Genomic DNA, 18,459 nt, shown 5'->3' with positions numbered 1-18,459 from the left:
ACAAATTGCCCAAATACAATGAAAACAAAATGGGGTCTTGAAAAAGATTCCAACATTCATGGAAATCTAAAAAACTTTCCTAAACAATAGCTATATACATGGTTTTATTCTTTTTGATGTGACTGTTGTGTTGTTTTCTATACTTCAACAAATTCAAAACATTGCAAGATTCAAATCAAAATAAAGTCAAAAGTTTCAATATCAACAAGATCAAAATCCTGCATTAAACAAGCTTGTCAACATCAACATCAAATCAAACTTATGCAACATTTTAGAAATGAAGAAAATATCTTACATGTTGTGATCTTAGGTTCAAACCAATCAAGAAAACAACATGGATTGGCATTATGCATTTTTTATGGAAGGTGAAGAATTCATCCTTTCCATTCCTATTCCATCACCATCCATAAAAATCTTATCTCAACAAATCAATACTTTGCAACAACAAATGAGAGACATGAATAGTGGTAGTAACCATAGGGGCTAGTTAGAAAATGTGATGAGGGAGGTGATAACCATGAGGGAATCATTACTAGGCCAACCTTCTTATTGTGAGACCATTCAAACATGCCAACCTTCATTCTTCAACAAAATCATTCCTACCTTAGTTAAACCAACATTAGAGTCATTTCAACCTTCTTTCAACCCAACATATCAATCATACCAATCATATCAACCCAGCATATCAATCATACCAATCATATCAACCCAGCATTCAACCTTCTTTGAACCTAAGATATCAAACATACCAATCGCATCAACCCGACATTCAAACTCCTTTCGACCAAAACCAAAACTATTTCAACCAAAATCAAAACTCTTTTAACCAAAATCAAACCTCTTTTAACCTAAGTCAAAACTCATCAACCAAAGTCAAACCTCTTTCAACCAAAATCACACTCCTTTCAACCAAAATCAAATCACTTTCAACCAAAATCTAAATCAATCATATCTATCCACCATTTCATCATCCCTTGAAGTCACACAAGACCAACCCATGCCATCTCTATCCAATAACACAATCTCCCAAGGGGTATCCATAGCACAAATCCAATCTAATCCAAGTCATGATTCAGAGAGTCTTGTTAAGGATCCCATAAATATCCAAACTCCTTCCCTATGTTAGGAGGACAATCCAAAATCAGAAGAAATCAGCCATGAATTAAATCAAGATCAAGAACAAATCTTTTCATCCTACCCAATTTTTAATGAAGACTCCACTTATCAAGAATCTTATGATGTTCCCCTCATTATTTTCTATTCCACTCATAATAACACTCTTGTTTCTCAAGAGAAAGATGATCTTTCAAGTACCATCCAACATCCACCTCCTAAACAAGATCCGATTATCATTTCTCCTAGTCTTCCTCATGATTCCAATACACAAGTTGTTTATGAACCCCTTGTCAATGAAATCACCAACCTAGATTATACTACAGAGGACAACTTATCAACAATGGTATGTGCACCATCATCAAATTCCAATGTCATGACAGAAACAAGCATAACACCAACTAATGAAATCAACACTCATATTGTTACATCATCTTCTTCAAGCACAAGCATAACATTGGTTATGAGATCAACTCCTAGTTGGCTTCCTCATACTCTTCAAGTGCATCAATAAAAACAAACATAGCACCTGCTCATGTCACAACTTTGAAACCAAAATCTATTTTCCCTATACACCCACACTTGAAAGACTGGGGGCAAGAATATTTACCACAGCTAAATTGGTTTGAAAATAAGGAGGCTATAGCAGAAACTGTACATGAAAGACTCCCAACTGAATATCCTATTGAAAAAGTCAGGTTCATCCAACTCGTCAAACAAGTACCAATGAATTATCTACACAAAGTTCATACCAGCTCAATAACAACATTCACCTAAAAAATATAATACATCTAAGGGTGGGTTCATTTCAATTTTCAGTACTGCATTTGAATATTTCTTTACTACATTGCATATCTCCATTTCAAAGTGCATCATAGTTGCTTGCATACCACCATTGCACAACATATAGGTGCATATCATTATTGCTTTCTCATATATTTGCATCAATACAAACATGATGATTGTTTGAGTTATTCACCTGTCTACACTGAAAGGAGCGAAGGTTGTCTCATTTCCTAGATACTTGTTCATGAAGTCTTTAGGAGGCCTTTAGTCATTCACCTTCAACATCACATTGTGATTAACCTTTATCCTTGGTTGGGTAGAGGTTTCACTATCAAGTCTTGTTACCCAAAATTTATCAATTGTTGTATCTCATACATTAATAAAAAACTTTAAGTCATTACAGATACCTAGTTGATCATGTGGCTAGTGAAAAATCTAAAATTTTGCTTTAGTGTTGTTGTAATTGTCATACCGAAGTAGGTTTCATTACTTACAAGTCAATGCAAGAAAAAAGTGTATGCCAATCTCAAGACAAAACAAACAAAAAATGGATATATTACTGAAATATCACGCATACAAGTGCGCTAAAAAAGAGAAAGCTTGACTATGGGAACATGCAAGTAACTCCATCAGGGCTATCGATGCCAATTGGCAATGGAGCAATGTTTGAGAGATTATAGTGCATAACCTTGCCAGAGCCCTAAAGGCTTGTTGGCAGTGAGGCTCTATCCAAGTTGCTTTTGAAGTCAGAATAACTCATGTAGCTAACCACATAGGATTCTAAGGGTCTTTGATGGTTATAAGAGTCAAAATGAACTCAGTTGCACACACATAGGCAAAAGAAGATCAAAATTCCAAGAATTGATGGAGAAAATTTCCGCGCTGCCATTCATAAATCTTGGTTACATAGTGTGTTAGGGTGGATGGTCTAAGTCTTTTGATAATGGATTGAACTCCTATCTCTAAAATATTTTGCATCTTTAATCCAATTAGTGCATTTCAGAATGAAAGACACACACACTTATCCTTGTTCAAATAGGAACTGCATTGTGGTCATACATCCAACAAAATTCATATTGAAAATTCATTGTCCCCACATACATGTTGCATATCATTTATCATAGGTCTTCACTTTGGTACATAACTAAAAAAATACCAAAAACATTCAAATACAATCTCAAAAAAATACCCAAAACATTCAGATAATGATCCCAAAAAAATACCAAAAACATTCAGATAATGATCCTAAAAAAATACCAAAAACATTCAAATACGATCCTGAAAAAAATCCTAAACATCAGATAATGATCCTAAAAAAAATCCTAAACATTCAGATAATGATCTTGAAAAAATTCCTAAATATCAGATAAAGTCCTGAAAAAATCCAAAAATCACAAAATGTCATGAAAAAATCAAAAACATAAAAAAAAAAAGCAAGAAAGCATGGGCCATCCATCAAATCAAATCAACAACAAGAAAACTCTCAAAGTCTACAATCAAATTAATCACATGTCTTGTTAATCAGTCAAACTCTATCAGACATCAACATGTCTTATACAAGGGGACACTCGAAACCAGACAGATTGATCTTATATGGGGTACTCACTCTTTGAAACAAGACATTCCTATCAATGATCACACAAATAAAAACAATGACATCAATCAGTATGACTGCAAGATTTTGTCCAAGTTATTCTCATCTTTTAATGGTGGGTCAGGCTTCATCAATACCAAAAACATCATAGAATAAACTTAAAAATCAAAATAACATCAAAAAACACCACAAATACCAAAACATAAAAAAATCAAGCCTAGAAAATATTACACTGCACTTGAAGTCAAAATCCTACACAATTGCTAATATTACACCACAATTGATGTTAAAATTCAGTGCAATTGATATCAAAATCTAGTGCAATTGCTAAAATCCACCGCAATTGATAGAATAGGGCAAAAACACCAAAAAATCAAACTAGCAATTCACGAAATACCAACACATTCAAATATCAATTGAAAACTTGCAATAAATTATCTCACAAGAATCCAACACCCTAGCAGATATCCAACAAACACTTTACATGAAGTTAAACAAAGGATATGTAACTATCTTGTCAAAATGTTTGCAATCAAGTTGATCAACTGTCTAATCTATTGAATTACTATCAAACTATCAATCTGATCAACATCTTGTCTTAAATAGAATCGATACACTAGAAACCAGATGGATCAATCTTATACATGGTCCAAAAATTTTGAAACCAAACATTATCAAAATCACATCAAGCAATCACACAAAGACAAAAATTAGTATGGTTGCTGCATTTTGTTCTAGTTCGTTTTATCTTTTATCAAATTGGCAAAAATGATGTTTCTAGTTACTCAAGGATGTCTAAAAAGTGACTAGAGGAGTCGTGATGGGCATGATAATTTTCTTTGTTTGTGGTTTATGGTTTGAACCAATGAAGTTCTGGGGAAATTTCTCTAGTGGTTGTCTGTGATAGGAGCATTCAGCTTGTGAATGCCACACATACGTCGACCCCTAGTGTAATTCTCTGAATGGAGGGTTCATTCCTTGTTTGTTATGTGTTTGTTTCTTTGCAATGAGATATCTATACATCTTGGTTCCTCATACCCTGGTGTAATAAGCTCCATTGTTATATATTAAGGCTCAATGATGAAAATGTATTGTACTATGATTAAAGACAAGAAGACTATTCATCATCAATCATATTATTTCATTTTTCTAATCTCATCATACTGATTGTCTCTTCATATCATTCTCTCATCAAGCATTTTTCTACTTGAGCATTATTTCCAATCATTCTTTCATCTAACATGATCTCTCTCATCACTTAATTTCAATCTTTTCATCTATGATTCTATCATTTTCTCATATCAACTATTCTATCTATCAATCAATTATTCTACACTTTCATCATATTTTGATCTATTATTTTCCTTATACAGGGTGTATCCTTCCTGAAATGAGACGTTTTGATCATTTTGTCTTATACAGGATGTGTCCTTGAAACCAGACTTTTCTATATCAAATCAATCCTATCAATCTTATCTACATATCATTCTAACCATTTCTTTTCTCCAATCAATCTCATTCATGTCATAAATTAATCATTCTTTATTGTTCATCTAACATTCTTCTTCTTTCGAGAGATCATTCATGTCTTCAATGCACAAACAATCTCTCAAGGGGGAATTATACCCTAGTATCACCGGGCATACTGGGGCATAGATTTTTCATTTTCTTTTAAACAACGTTGTTTAGACATTGTCTCAAAGAGGGGCAAATATAGACTAAAAATGTCTCATTAATTCTACACTTATTATTCGTCTAATTAATTAAGTAATTCTTTAATTATTTGATTAAACTAACTATTTCTTCTAATCATTGCCCTTCAACACTCCTAATTATTATATTTCTATTCTCAAATCATTTTAATCAGTTAACCCTATCTCAATTATTAATTAAATATATATTATTTAATTAATTACAACGTTTTCCTTAGTTAAATAATCTTTATTATTTAATTAATTCTATTTCCTAAGTTTAAATAATTTTATTTAAATTATTTAAATTAATTAACTTATTCTTCCAATTCCCCAAATTATAATTTCAATTAATTCCATCTAATTTCATTTCATATTTCCCCAAATTCAAATTTCATCTAATTTCATATTTCCAAATTCACATTTTCCCCAAATCTAAATTTCAGTTAATTTCATGTGCATTTCAGCATTTGAATGACCAAATTCAAATCTAAATTGAAAATGAAAATGAAATTCAATTTCAAATTCCTAAAACACATGCTAAAATCAGAACTGATTGATCAAATCGATTAACTCAGTTCACTCATCAATCATCCTTTTTTAACTCAAAATCAATTTAGTCTTCTAATCAATCAAGTGAGTCATCTCCTCAATCTATTTAGTTCACTAATGAATCAAGTGAGTTGACTAATCCATCTATTCAGTTCACTCTTCAATAAATCTAGTTGACTACTCAATCAATTTAGTTAACAAATCAATCAATTGAGCTCACTGATCAACCAATTTCAGATATCTATCAATCAACACTTGAGTTCCATTTCTCACCCCCTTTGTGTTGAAAATTTATAAATTCAACCTCTTTTCATTAATTCAATCTAGCTTTTCTAGAATCACAGTCTTCAATATTGTTGCTTATCTTATGTAGGAAATCAAGTGCAATACCTGAGAGGCACCTACATCAATAACAATGGAGAAGAGCAATGGAAGCTTTGCTATGTCAATTGAGGGAGTCTTAGATAGATCATTTCAATTCAATTGATAATTATCTTTATTTTATTTTTATTTAGGAGTAATAATTGGATTTAGAGTTGTGATTCACTCTTTGATAATTTGATTTATGCAATTTATGCCTATTTACTGCCTAAGAACAGTGAGCATTTACGTGATTTTGTGATTTTATCTAACATGTGTTTTTGTAGGATGCAGATCCTAACTGTGTACTGCAGATACCACTAGGGGTTTCATCTGGCGACTTGTGGATATATCATTTTTCAAGAATGTTTACTTTTCTTTACTTTGGCTTGCATATGCATGTAGTGTCATATGACTGCTAAAGTGTGGGCTAAATGGAGTGTCGTAAATTATACACCCTTGCTAGGGTGGTACAATTTCACACTTAGGTTTGCACATGCCTTAGTGTGTCTTCCATCTTGCATTTCTTATTTCCCTTTAGGAATTTGATTAATTAATTTAATTAAATCTGAAGTAATATTTCATCACTTCATGCATTATTAAATTAGGCCCTTTACCCTAAGTGTGCCCCTTTTTATTTTATTCTTCCAATAAATCACTTAATCATAAACCCTAATTATGTCCTCTTTCAACCTTTAAGGCCCGATTTTGCATATCAAAACATTTTCAAACCAGTTTTAACTTTGGGATTTGCTCTAATATCATCATATCTAACAACCCTAAAAATTTGGTGAAAATATGGTATGATCGTGGCGGGAGTGCACATGGTCCTCGACTTTTTTACTAAAATTTTAGGAGCACAATTCTATGACATTATAATCCTTAACCCCAAAACATTGGTGGGAATTTCAATTCCTTGGTCGGCCTAAAGATGAAATTAAGTTGAAATTAAGATCTAGGGTTTCATACATAAGAGCTCTTTTTCTTCATTTGAAGGCAACTAAGATCAATCTATCTAAGAATCTAAGAGCAGGTTTTTGAGCACAAGGAGCCTTTTATGTAGTGAAAGAGAATCCTATGTGGAGTCTTCAACAAAATCTCATCAAGAATTCATCATGAATTAGGAGCCTTGAAGACATTGAAGAGTAATAGGAGATCTAGTGGCAATATCTCTCTCTTGAGGATTGGTATGATTTCATGTTATTTTCATGTCTTTGTATGAGCTTCTTTACATCAATTTGCATATTTATATTCATGCTTTAGATCATTTAGCATATTTGGTTAGAACCATTGTCATTTACATTCATATTTCTATTTAGGGTTTACTCTCATGCGTATGGTAGCTCTAGTTTCATTCATTTTAGGATCTTGCATACACACAAGGTTCTAGCACACACATTTTTCAGTATATTATCGGTTATTTGTGGAGGTGAAAATCACCAACATAGGGTTTTGACTGAGGAAAAACCCTATATAGCCACCCAAACCTTCCCTTTTCAGTTGCCTAGGATAGGGGCATGGTGCCCTGGTCCTACCTAGGACATTGGTGTGGCACCATGGTCCCTCCACTTTGCAGTGAAATTAGAAAGATTGCAACTTCAGGCCATCAGATTTGTAGTCTTTCAGTTATAGCCTCATGCCTATAGAAACACGACAGTGAGATGGCTACCTAGTCCTGGTCAGTTTGGCTTTGTTTCCAGCATCAGGTACACATCCAAAATCCTCCCCCTTTCATGCTTTCATTATCTCAGTTTCAGATCTGCAAGTTTGTGCAATTTCAAGTTTATTTATGCTTCATTCTTCATCTCCTAGTCTAGTTGATCAATCAAACCCTATTTTTTCTTGTCATTTGCAACAAGAGGAATATAAACCCTAAGAGGTAATCCTTGGCTCTCTCTTTCTCACAAGTAGTATCCAAAGTGATCTATCTCCCTAGGCTCTTTCGTATTCCCAATGTGTTGGCAAAAGTGGGATTAGGTCCTAGTCACTTGATCTCGTTTTTCCCACCCCCACAAAACCTAACTGGTGGGAACAAGGGTCTCGGATATTTAGCAAGCTTAATTCTTAAAACAAAAGGTTTTAGGAAAACACCCTAAACCATTAACCAAACAAAAACCCTTGCATTTATCGAGTATTCAAGGAAACTAAACACTAATAGTGGGTTTTGAAAGGCATCCCACAACCTTTTTCATGAAGGATCACCATAATAAAGGACTTTCTCAATCATGGAAGGAGACCACAATGATATGGAGGCATCTAGTGACCTTACCATTACAAAAAAAGCAATCCCAATAATAAAAAAAATACACAACATAGAAGGGATTGGATTTGAACCAAAAAGACTCCAAGGGTTTTGAAAGGCATCCCTGAACCTTTTACCAACAAAAATATTGCATACACCAAGGCCACCTCTATAGGTCATCTAGCAAAAATATCAATAATCACAATGACCTAGGAAAAAACAAGCTGCAAGACTACCTCAATAGGCCTATCATCAACAATGTAGTAGTCACTATTCATCCCAATAGAACCACAAAAATAAAGGACCACCTCCATAGGCCCACTAGAAATCAAATTAAAAATCACAAGTACCACTACATACACATGCATCAGAACCACCTCAATAGGCACGTTGATAATAGTATACAAAACATCATTGACATCCTTCACAGGTTCAAAAGAAACAACATCAATGGACATATAGAGAAAGCCCTCATCATAATAGGTTTCATCAACCTCCAAAACACATTTTGTGGAGGAACCCACACACACCTTCCATCAAAGTAAATGATCACAAACAACCCAAGAGGAGAATAAGATAGCAGGCAATACAAATGCCAACTCAAAAATATTAGATCCTAGCTAGATAGAGGAGTGAGAAGAAGAACTAGTAGAGTAACAAAGACTCCAACAAAGCAGCCCACACCAAAGGAGGGGGCCACATCTACCCAACTTTCCATTCCAAACTAGCCCACAAAGGCCATCCATCCACCATGGACACTTACAACCATGAAAGGGACCGATCAAACAACCAACATCGTAACAAGACAAGGAATGAAGAAGGACAAAGCTCCCTTCCACTACCATCTACCAATGTCCACCAGTATTTCCAGCGAATCACACCTAAATAGGGCACCAAAAAATTTGGGAGGAACACACAAGGGCAACAAGGTAAAAACCTTATCCTGAGAACCACCTTAATCTCCAAGATCAGCAAAACTTTAGGAAAGTAGAAGAAACACACATGGAGGAGGGAGACAAAAAGAATACACTCTCCATAGGTCAAGAAAAAAACAATGAATGTCAGGGCCAAAAATCCAAAGGAATCCCCAAGGAAACAAATCTTATTTACCGCCACCAGGTTTCCCATACTGAGAAGGAGTTGATCCCCATTGATTAACACCAAGGAAGAAATGCTAAAAACTATGCACAAAGGGGTATTAACCAAGGCCACACCAGGCCCATGAACCACCACCAAAACTCTATACAGAGATAGGGCAGAAGTAGGCAGCCCATAATCATTTTCATTAGTCTCTCCATCTCCATCTTCCACCTCAATATCTCTTGCAATGCCTTCATCTCCAGAAACCCTAGCTCCCCCTTCCTCTCTCTCGCTCTCCATGTTCATCTACCTATAAAGCATATTATTGTTAAGGCATGGTAGTGTAAGAAATACCTTATTGTGCTTTTGGATGGAGAAGGTTTGTAGAGATAGCCTTGTCCTTTATGCTTGTCCTATTGGCATGGTCTTGTTTGGAACATCTTTATTGAACTCATGTAGATTATTAATAATTGATTGTTTAAGAAGTTAAAGAGAGAATTTTCTCTCGTATTATTGTTAAAAAGAAGTGAGGAACAACATTTATTTTAAATATGAAATACTAAGGCTTGCAAATTACATATGAGGGAGTGCAATATTTGTAAGCATATCTCATGGTACTCATAAGGACAACATTTGTCATCGATGTTATATACATAATCCAATTAATGAATTCCAAAAGAAATAACTCTATACTCATAATTTTAAAAAAGCATGTTCACGTTTGAGTTTGGTAGCTTAGTTCTTGTTAGTGCTTGTTGTGTTTTTCCTCACTAATTGCATATTATTTGTCATTTGGTAGTCTACAACAAGATATTTTTAAGATTTATTACTTCTAAACATTCAAAACATTTCAATTTCATGGAAATTTATGGAGACTCTTTAATGTTTTTTTCCTTTTTCTTTGAAATATGATTGCTAATCATGTTTTTAGATTTTAAATTAGCTGAAATTATTATTTTGATGTTGTTTGGAGAGGAGTTAAACCTAAAGTTTTTTCCCCTTGTTTCTTTGGGAGGCGCTTAGCTCATGGAGTGCAGTAGAATTGGGACGAGACATTCTAAAGAATAATTCATTTTCATTGTCTATACTTCCATATTTTACATACATGCCTGCTAGGGTAGCTACAACAGTTGATAACATTTGACAAAAACATCCATTCCTTTATTGTTTATGTACATTTCATATCAAATCCACCTTTAAAATTCATCGAAGGATAAACTCAATAAACAAGTATAGAAGTTCCTGCCAATAAACAAGTATAGAAGTTCACTAAAGAAAACAGTTGGATTGAAAAGTTTACATCATATGCTTTCCTCGTTGTCTAATTACAATCCTATGAATACAGCTTGCACACATCACATAGGTAATAAAATGTACTACTATTATTACTGCCAGTAAGAAATAGTAATGTTCCATGTGACTAGTGTCAAGCTTTCCTAGGATCCAACCAGGCTTGTTCTACTTCTTTGTGATGTCCGTTACAATAATTACCCAGAATACTGTTCACTTAATTTCCAAGGGAAATAGATGAAATGTAGAGTGCACTTATGGTACCTGCCCGTTGAAAAACTCTAGACCAAAAAATTACAAACAATCAAAGGACTTTCCACAAAAAAATTTAAACATACAGCAAGACATCAAATGAGTTTTAAGGGCTTGTTCGTAAATATTAAGTTCCAAACAACAAATCTCCACTGCCATTAGAAATGGCATCAAATCTCAAATATCCAAGAACATCTCAATAAAATGCACATACAGCATTGTATCATAAAAACATAGGCATAGGCATTATAAAGCATGCCTGACTACTAAAATACCTAAAAGATGGCTAACACTGTATCTGGGTCTGTTGCTGAGATAAGAGCACCAAACATCAAATTCTCTTGAAATGGTAACCTATACATTGGAAAGAATATTCCTCCTAGATAACTGGAAGACCAAGAAGAGAATGAGAAAGAACATTTAATGAAATAGAATTGATCGGGAATGAGAAAGGGTAAAAAAGCCTCAAAATATATCAAAATATATTCACTTCAAGTATTCTCAAAAAAAGTGAAATAAATTAAGAGACTACTTGGCAAAACTGATTATGCAACTTAACAATAACCTAAACAAGCAACCGAAGAGAAAATATGCACTAAAATTCCAGTCACATTTGAAGATATGAATGTTCCTAATATAGCAATAACAAAGCTGATGATAAAATTAATTTTCTATAAATAGAGAAAAATAGCCATCATATTTTACTAGATGATAAACATTGCATTTCAATATTCATCGATAATCAAACGGCAGAACTTATAGGTTCCAAACTAAAACCCGATTGAGTGAAACATGGGTCAAGGAAAACAAATATGTTCTTTTGAAGAGAAAAATAGCCATCAATCTGGAACATGAGAATAGAACTTCACTCTACTCTTCGTAAGGATATAAAATTATGGGAGGTAGTAGAAGTAGAGAAAAAAAAAAAATTCACTGAAGTTGAACCAATTCCTGCATGTTTACTACAGACCACTTATATCAATAAAACATTCCAGCAGAAATAAAGGAACCAGTGCTTAAGAAATCACATTATCCAACAGACATGGTCTTTTGTTGATGTACTATCAATCTGAAAATTACCACTAGCATTTACATGAACCTCACCTAATGCTCTCTTCTGTTGCTGAAATGTTTGCCGAACCAGCAATTAGACTTGCCAGGAAATTCCACAAATTAGTTATATTTGAGCCAATAATCATTAACCTTAATCAATTTTATGGTATTTTAATATTCTATCAAATTCGACACTGAACTCTTTATGGACAATGCCACTAGCAATGATCTACAAATAGTTCAACATTGACCTATTTAATGATACATTTAACCAACATGTGCTAAGGAAGTCCTTTATACAATAGTAATTATAAACAATAAATGTTTTGAATAGCATGCTATGACTAGCTACATTGGTATGACAGTATAACAGTATACATCAAATTTCTGTGCATGTGATTGAATACAACTACTGATTAGCAAGATATGTGACCTTTTACAGGATATATCAGACCTTCTCGACAAGGAGAGTGCAGGGTACTGTGTTACTGCCTTATAGAACTCCACCAGGTCCTACAAGTCTAGGTCACCGTCAAACCCTATTTCTAGTACAGATAAGTTGAAAAACTTTGCTTGGTACAACTTATTATCTCACGAAAACTTATCTTCTTGTTGTTATGTATTTTTGTTATCCTTTCCTTTGTTTAACACTGAAAATTGTATTGATTTTGAAATAGGAGCTGAGCATCCCCCTAGCACTTCCTTGTAAGAAAGCTTAGCAGTTTCCTCAAAATGAATCGGTCATTTAAGCCTGTTACCATTAACTACCACCTTCTATGTACCCAACAAACCATCAATGATTATGTCTTTTGACACAGGTGGACGAGCATCAGCATTACTTGTATCCTCTGCCTCCATAACTCGCTTCACTAGAAGGGACCAATATAAAAAGGATAGGATAATGCCTGCTGCCACAAGGCCAAGCCATAGCCTGAAGATACGAATGATGCGCTGGAATGCAGAAGATCATGTTTTTTCATTTTTCCTAGTCTAATAAAACAGACTGCTAGTAGTAAAGCAGTCTTATAGCAGTCTTATGCTTTTTTGTTTTGTTTTATACTTTGTATTCACTATTGTGCATGCAGTAAGGTAGTCGATGACTGTTTTATAAGTTTATGATTTTTAAGTTTATGAGTTAAGTTTTCAATAAATCTTTCAGTTTTCAGAATACTAATTGATCTATTTCAGTTATGAATATATTTGTGTTTTTTATTATCTTTCAGCTTGTATTATTTTCATAATCTTTCATTGTGTTTTTTATGAATATATTATATTTTTTATTATCTTTTAGCAGGTTGCAAGATTTCTGATTGTGCAGGTTGCAAGTTAGAACAATAGTTATTTCAAGATGGCTAATGGAAAAGATTTAGCATTTCAACTTCCATTGTTTAGTGGAGAAAACTGTGATTATTGGAGTATAAAGATGAAGACCCTACTTTTATCCCAAGAATTCTGGGAATTTGTGGAAGGTGGATACATAGAACCTGTTGATCAAAATACATTCAATACATGGATACCAAAACAAAAAAATCAGCTGAAAGAAGATAGAAAGAAGGATAACAAAGCTCACAAAATCAAAGGATGCATGGGAGGCTCTACAAACTGCATACCAAGGTATAGATAAAATCAAATTGGTAAGACTTCAAATTTTTCAAAGATAATTTGACAATTTGAGGATGAAAGAATTTGAGCCTATTCATGAATTTATTACAAGGACTCAAGATATTGTAAATCAGCTTAGGACGTAAGGTGAAACTATATCAGATCGACAAATTGTAGAAATTTTTTTGAGGTCTCTTCCTCCTAAATTTGATCCAGTAGTAATTGTTATTGAAGAAAGTAAAGATCTAACTACTTTCAAAGTTGCAGAATTAATTGGTTCTTTGCAGTCTCATGAAGAGCACATGCAGCGTTCTATGGAAAGTTTTGTGCAAGCTTTCCAATCTTCTATGAATATTGAGGAAAAATCCAAATCTCCTCCCTCACATACTATTAAATTTCAAGGTGAATCTTTTGGTAATAATAGGGAAAGAGGTAGAGAAAGAGGACGACGAAATAATAGAGGAAGAGGTAGAAGTTATGTTGATAGGAGTATAAAATGCAGATATTGTGAAAGATATGGGCACTATGAATCTGAGTACAGGAAGATGAAATTTGACATGAATAAGTCAAGAGCTAGTTATGCAGAAGAATCTTCTGATGCAAAGAATTATACATTCTTTGCATGCAATTTGGCAAAAGAACCCGAAGAGGATGTTTGGTTCTTGGACAACGGTTGTTCAAATCACATGATAGGTAAATCTAATTTTTTTCTCAAATTAGATGATTCAATGAGGAGTAAAGTTAAATTTGGAGATGATAAGGAGGTTGATGTAATGGGAAAAGGTACCCTTGCAGTCAAGACTAAGCAAGGAGACACTACAAATATCCATAATACCTTCTTTGTGCCAGAATTATAGCATAGTCTTTTGAGTATAAGACAACTTCTAGAAAAGAACTATAAAGTTGTATTTAAAGATAGCTACTACAAGATTTTTGATAAATCTAATAATCGTCATCTTGTAGCAAAGACTTATATGATAGAGAATAGTTTGTTTCCTCTCAAATTGGTTTCTAGTAAGTTGCATGCACTAAAATCAACCATAGATGATTCATGGTTATCGCATCAACGATATGGTCATCTAAATTTTCAAGGGCTCACTTTGTTGAATAAGAAGAATATGGTGCAAGATCTTCCTCCAATCAAGGCAAAAGAAGAAGTTTGTTTAGCATATGCAGTTGGCAAGCATCACCGAGAGAGTTTTTCGGTGGGCAAATCTTGGAGAGCCAAATCTCTTCTAGAGCTTGTGCATGCTGACATCTGTGGTGATATGAGAGAGCCATCATTGGGTAAGAACCTTTATATTTTGACATTCATTGATAATTACTCTCGCCACACTTGTGTTTATTTTTTGAAGCAAAAATATGAAGCCTTTGTATGCATCAAGAATTTTAAAGCATTCACTGTAAAACAAAGAGGGTATCCTATCAAGATACTCACAATTGATAGAGGGGGGAAGTTTACTTCTAATGAGTTTGCTGATTTTTGTGCTAAGAACGACATCCAAAGATATCTGATTGTCACATATACACCTCAACAAAATGGTATTGTTGAAAGAAAGAACCATACAATTATGGAAATGGCACGAAGCATGCTACAAACAAAAAATCTTCCACATAGTTTTTGGGGAGAAGCAGTTACCACTATAGTATATATTCTCAACCATAGTCCCACGAAAGCAGTTCAAAATCCGACTCCAAAGGAAGCTTGGAGTGGTCACAAGCCTTCAATGGCTCATCTTCGCATCTTTGGATGCTTGGCATATGTGCATATTCTAGTTCAAAAGAGGAATAAATTGGATGTTGAATCCCAACTTAGTATCTTTGTGGGCTACTCTATTGCAACTAAACACTACAGATTCTATAATCCCGAGACAAAGCAATGGATAGTTATTCAGGATGTGATTTTCGATGAAGGGGGAGTATGGTAGTGGAAAGATGATATGCAGAAAAATCCATCAATAATCATAAACATGGAAGATAAGAGTGTTCCTCCTCCTCTTCCCACAAGCTCAAGTGGAAGTTCTAGCTCTAGTTCTAGTCCTCCAAGCTCACCTAGTTCTTCAAGTAGCATAAACTCTAGTGAAGATTCACCTCCACCATCACCTCCAACATTCATTTCATGAAAGGTATGAAGTTTTGTTGATGTTTATCAGAGGAGTACCAATATAAGTCAAGTTGTTAATTTTGCTTTGTTTAGTACAATTAAAGTTGAACCCTTTGTGTATGAAGAAGCAGTGAAAGAACCTGTCTGGGTTAATGCTATGAATGACGAAATGAATACCATTCATAAGAATAATACTTGGGAATTAGTTCCACTTCACAAAGGTAAGCAGGTGATTGGTGTGAAATAGATTTACAAAGTTAAATATCACGCAGATATTTCAATAGAACGCCATAAGGTAGGACTAGTTTCCAAATTGTTTGTACAAACTCCTGGAGTGGATTATGTAGAAACTTTTTCTCCTATGGCTTGACTTGACACAGTCAAGATTATATTGGCTATTGCAGCACAATACAAGTGGCCAGTATTTCAGATGGATATGAAATGAGAATTCCTTAATGGTTACATAGATGAGGAAGTTTATGTGGAACAACCTATGGGTTATGAAGTTCCATAAAAAGAACACTTAGTCTATAAGTTGAAGAAAGCCCTTTATGGGTTGAAGCAAGCTCCTCGTGCCTAGTATGCTAGAATTGGTAGTTATTTCATGAAGAATTCAACAAAAGCCACTCAAAGCCTACCTTGTATGTCCAACATATTGATAAAGATATTCTCATAGTTTTCCTCTATATTGATGACTTGATTTATACAGGGAATAGGAAAGCTCTCATGGAGAAGTTTCAAGCATAAATGAAACAAGAGTTTGAAATGTCAGATCTAGGACTTAAGCACTATTTTCTTGGTGTGGAAGTACAACAAACATCAGAAGGTATATTTATTTCTCAATCTAGGTATGTAGCTTATTTATTGAAGAAATTTAACATGGTGGCATGCAAAGCATTTGTGACCCCCATAGCCCTTGGTGAAAAAATAACCAAGGAAGATGTTAGTCCCAAGGTTGATACAACTCAGTATAGGAGTTTGGTTGGTAGCCTCATGTACCTCACAACCATGAGACCTGATATTATGTATGTTGTGAGTCTCATCTCTCATTTCATGCAGGATCTCCATGAATCACATTGGTGGGCTGCTAAAAGAATTTTGAGGTATGTGAGTGGTACACAGACTTTTGGCATTTGGTATTCTCCCACCTACAAGTTTGAACTAGTTGGTTACACAGATTCATATTGGGCCGGTTCAGTGAATGATAGGAAATCTACATCTAGTTATGTTTTTTCATTTGGCTCTGGAGTTGTATCATGGAGTAGTAAGAAACAAGCAATAGTGGCTCTTTCTTCAGTAGAAGCGGAATACATGTCAGCTTCATAGACAAGTTATCAAGCGGTATGGGTAAGAGGATATTGATAGATCAATATTTTGTTCCCAAGAATCCAACCACCATCTATTGTGATAATAATAACACTATTTCCATGACAAAGAATCCAGTGTTTCATGCTAGAATGAAGCACATAGAGATTCGTCATCATTACATTTATGACTTGGTTCAAGATGGACAAGTGGAGTTGTAGTTTTGTCCTTCATCTGAACAAGTTGTTGATATCTTCACCAAAGCTCTTCTAGCATCGACTATTGTTACCTTTAGAACTTAGTTGGGACTCACCTCCATTCATTATTCAGGGGGAGATTGAAGATACGAATGATGCATTAGAATTCAAAAGATTATGTTTTTTTCTTTTTCCAAGCTAATAAAATAGACTGCTATGTAATAAAGCAGTCTTATGGTTTTTGTTTTATTTTATAATTTGTATTCACTGTTGTGCATGCAGAAAGGAAGCCAATGACTATTTTTTAAGTTTATGAGTTCAAGTTTTCAATATATCTTTCAGTTTTCAGAATACCGATTGTTCTATTTTATTTATGAATATATTGTGTTTTTTATTATCTTTCAACTTGTATTATTTTCATAATCAACTCTTGATAGGACTAAGGCCAAATTGCTATAAATCATAATACCACAACTGCAAATTATGACAATTTTGAAAAGCTCTATTGCCCAAGAAGATAGTGAGATAAAGGTTTTTACACACAAAATTCTGCACACCTAGTGAGTAGACTTCTACAGATCTCATGAGCAGAGCATAGAGGAATGAATTGTGGGATGGAGGAAAAAACCAACACTATCCACCTCTCTCTACATGCAACAAATATAAAACCCTAATTGCTAACTGTCCATTTCACCTACAGCCTCATTTGTTTATCTACAAAGCCTAGAGTAGATCCTTGAGGGATATGTGTTCTCTAGCATCGATAATAGGGGGGATTGGTTGACATAGTTCTGGTCAAGTCCATTTTTTATTTTGTGTATAAAGGGCTACACACCAATTATGGAAGCCCTTTCTATCTAGCATGCATTATGATTACTATGTTAAATAAGAGGTGGATTGCTAAGATTCTCCCACAGATTTTCAATCTGAGTGAGTTTTTTTGATATCATCTCCTTTTCCTATATTCCTAGGGAATGAAAAGTCGCCGACTGTTTGGCTAAGTGGTGTCTGCTAGGTTGGAGGGGTGGAATATGATTGACCTTTAAATCTTTCTGCTGAATTGGATCAATTACTTGATAAGGATAGGATAGGGTAGATTCTTTCCCCCTTTTTCTTTTTATCTACATATTTACATTATAATTATGATTGCATTTTTTTGAATATGTTTTGTTTTATTTTATTAACTCTCTATTTTTGAATGTATATATATTATGAGTGTAACTAGATCAATACAAAAA

This window comes from Cryptomeria japonica, chromosome 10, assembly GCF_030272615.1.
Source record: "Cryptomeria japonica chromosome 10, Sugi_1.0, whole genome shotgun sequence".
NCBI classification, from domain to species: domain Eukaryota; kingdom Viridiplantae; phylum Streptophyta; class Pinopsida; order Cupressales; family Cupressaceae; genus Cryptomeria; species Cryptomeria japonica.
Note: the sequence above shows the minus strand (reverse complement) of the source record.